Source organism: Canis lupus, chromosome 13, assembly GCF_003254725.2.
Source record: "Canis lupus dingo isolate Sandy chromosome 13, ASM325472v2, whole genome shotgun sequence".
NCBI classification, from domain to species: Eukaryota; Metazoa; Chordata; class Mammalia; order Carnivora; family Canidae; genus Canis; species Canis lupus.
In genome coordinates, this window is record NC_064255.1 from 14,479,628 (window position 1) to 14,482,939 (window position 3,312).

A 3,312-nucleotide genomic window follows, 5' to 3' on the forward strand; every position below is an offset into this window, starting at 1 on the left:
TAAACTAGAGGGAAATAATAATGATCATGATAATAATAATAATAACAAATAAAATATGTAAAAAGAAATAAAAGAAATTTATTGAGAATTTACCGTGTATCAGGTACTGTGTTAAATGAGCCTCATACATTCTTTCACTTAATTCTCACAAGAAATTATGAGGTAGACATGTGATAAAGAGCCTGAGTTTTAGGGTAGTTAAGTGTCTTGTTAAAGATCACACAGCTAGTCAGAAAAGTTTTTGAGAACTGGCCCAGTTGTTCAACCCCAAAGCCCTTACACTTAACAACTATCCATTTTTCTCTGTCAAACATACTATGAATAAAATTTCTTAGGTAGCAAAGATTTGCAACAAGAGCCCAAAATTATCATTCCTTTATTCCATATTTTTCTCTAATTGTCATTGTATTATTATGCTTTTTTAAAAAGGTATCTAATGAGATAATGCACCTCTTCTTCACCCCCCTATCATAATTCATACCTCAGTCAGGCTTCTGCCTCGGTTTCAGTCCCCTGAACATACTTTTGTCAAGGTTATCAATGACCTGTGTCAGGTACCATGAAACATCAATGGTACATGTAGATTTCCAAAGATTCTTATTCAAACTCTCAAGAGTATTAAACCCCAAAGACCACTCCCTCCTTTTTCAGAAATATTTCTCCTTTAGTGTCATTTACAGTATTATTCCAAATTTCCAAATTATTATTCCAAATTTCTTACTTTTTCTCCTTCATCTTCCTCTTTTTCCTCCTTTCCCTTCTTTCATCTTAGAGTTCATCTTCATTGCGGTAAAACTTTTGATTTATTTTATAGACTCAAGTCCTCTAGTGGAATTCTGGATGAAGGAGATTTTTTAACTTCATTTTTGGCTCTGTGTTCACACTCATAGATTAAAAAGTAAAAATGCATTTATCCACATGACAGCCAAGTCTGTATCTCTATGAATGCTCTAATCTGTCTAAGTAATTGGCTTTCCATTTCAAAGTCTCAAATTGATCTAAAAAAGTATACCTTAAATATTTATCTTGGTTTTCCATACCAAATCACAATCTCTCTCTACCTATTATCTCACACTGTCTGATCTCAATAATTGCCATGCTCTTCCAACTGGAAACCCTGGAAGCAAGCTTTATTTCCCGCTGCTTTCCCCTCATCTGCAACATCCCAGCCATCAGGAATTTTCTTTTTGTCTCTGTTTTTCCCCAACTCCCCCTTCAACAGTATAGCCCAGGCCACTGACACCAATTTCCATCACTACTACAACTGTCCTTAATCCTCTCACAAGTTCTAGTTTAGCCTAATTCTACATTTATAAAGACATTCTTAATATTCAAATATTATTGGAGTGCTTGGGTGGCTCAGTCAGTTAAGCATCCAACTCTTGGTTTCTGCTCAGGTCATGATTTCAGGATCATGAGATCAAGACCCACCTAGTGTTTCCAGCTCAGCCTGGAGTCTACTTAAGATTTTCCCTCCTCTTCTGCCCCTCGCCCACTCAAGTTTTCTCTCTCTCTCTCTTAAAATAGATAAATAAATAAATAAATAAATAAATAAATAAATAAATAAAATCTTTTAAAAATCCAATATTACTGTTTCACTTACCTACTCAAAGTCTTTCCACAGCTTCAGGTTTTACATAGAATAAAAGTCAACCTTTGAATGGTCCAACACAATTTAGCCCCTACTCATATTGGTTGCCATTTTAGTAATTATACAATATCCTTTATAATTTTCCTGTGCAGGAAAAGTGTTGCCTTTCAGCTACCCACATCTTACCCTTCCTCTTGATCCTTTGGTGTTTTTTTCTCATCAATTATTATCTTCTAATATAATAACTAAATTTTTGGTAATTATGTTGCTTTTCTGGTCAACTTTTTTCTACTAGAATGTAAAATCCAGGAGAGCCAGATTCCTGGTCTCTTTTCTTCATTTGTGTGACCACCCAAAACAGAACCTTGCATATTGAAGCTCTATGATTATTTGATGAATGAATGACAAAACAAATATATCATTTGAAGAAACCTATATCATGCCAAAGGAACTATAACATAGACTTTTGGCATACCCATTCAAAAGCTGTCTCCTCTTACTGAAACTCTTTTATTTTCTCTGAAAATGAATTTAAATTGTTTGGCATGAGAAATAACATGCCTTGTTTTCTTTGACAAGACACCTGTGACAGTTATGTTTATAGTTCTTTTTTTTAACCATGGTTTTAAAATATATTGAAAATAAGTTATAAAGAAATCTCAGATCTATCTCAGGTTTAAGAAGCTAATCTTAACTGTCAACACATTAGTTCTCATTAATCTCCACACTATAATATGAGCACGTTCTAAAGACCCTAGTGAAAAACACGCTTTTATTATAAAATAAGATTTGCTAGAGCACACATTTCTGTTCATGACTGCAACTCAGTCTTCAAATATGCACACATTAAGTTCATCCAATTTTACTGTTTTGGAAATATTAAAATACAAAGATTTAATTTTATCATAATGTTTCTTAAAACCCAGCCAATTGCAGGCAGAGGCTCAAGATTACTGATGATGCCTTAGAACCTGTATTTTACTTGATAGCTCAAACATATTTAAATGGAGCTCCACAAAGTCATTTTATTTCAGCAACTGGGGAATAAAAAGAGGCAATAGAATGGTTTTCTAATTTAAGAAGAATAAAATATATGCACAACTTTAGAAGTGAGATATTTTAAAACTCATTCCAATATTCTAATATTATCGTCTTACATGTATTCCAAAGTCAATATAAAATTCACAGTGCTATCGTATTTTATTCACTCTCTTATTCCAGGTTAGTTGACTGAAGTTATTAAAGAGAATTTGGGGAACATAATTGAAAAGTGAATGTACATATAAGAAAGTTTTTCCTAGGTTAATTATTATTCTGATAGCATTAGTTCTTGTCCTTTTAACTATTTTTTTTTTTTTTTAAATATGGAACGCTTCACGAATTTGCGTGTCATCCTTGCGCAGGGGCCATGCTAATCTTCTCTGTATCGTTCCAATTTTAGTATATGTGCTGCCGAAGCGAGCACCTTTTAACTATTTTTTATAATATATTTCCAAGTATTTTTTCTGGTCCTGTTATCACTTTAATACACCATTATCTTGAGATCCTTTGTATAACCCAGTCACTTAAAATGAACACACATGGTTCATTTAAAATCATCTTCTCTTACTTTTATGTTATGTTACTTTTATTTTGTTTCTCACTATTTTAAAAGAGCTCTTTATGGACTAGGGAAAAATAGAACTATGATTGTCCCATATTGTCAATTATTTATTGTATTT

General features: G+C 32.7%; 1 non-coding gene across 1 annotated transcript; it reads right to left on the reverse strand.

Moving 5' to 3' along the window:
- Positions 1–2,949: 2,949 nt before the first annotated feature.
- LOC112662554 (U6 spliceosomal RNA) lies at positions 2,950–3,056 on the reverse strand. The gene has a single exon (XR_003138650.1). It is a non-coding gene; the product is annotated as a U6 spliceosomal RNA (small nuclear RNA).
- Between the last annotated feature and the right edge of the window lie 256 nt (positions 3,057–3,312).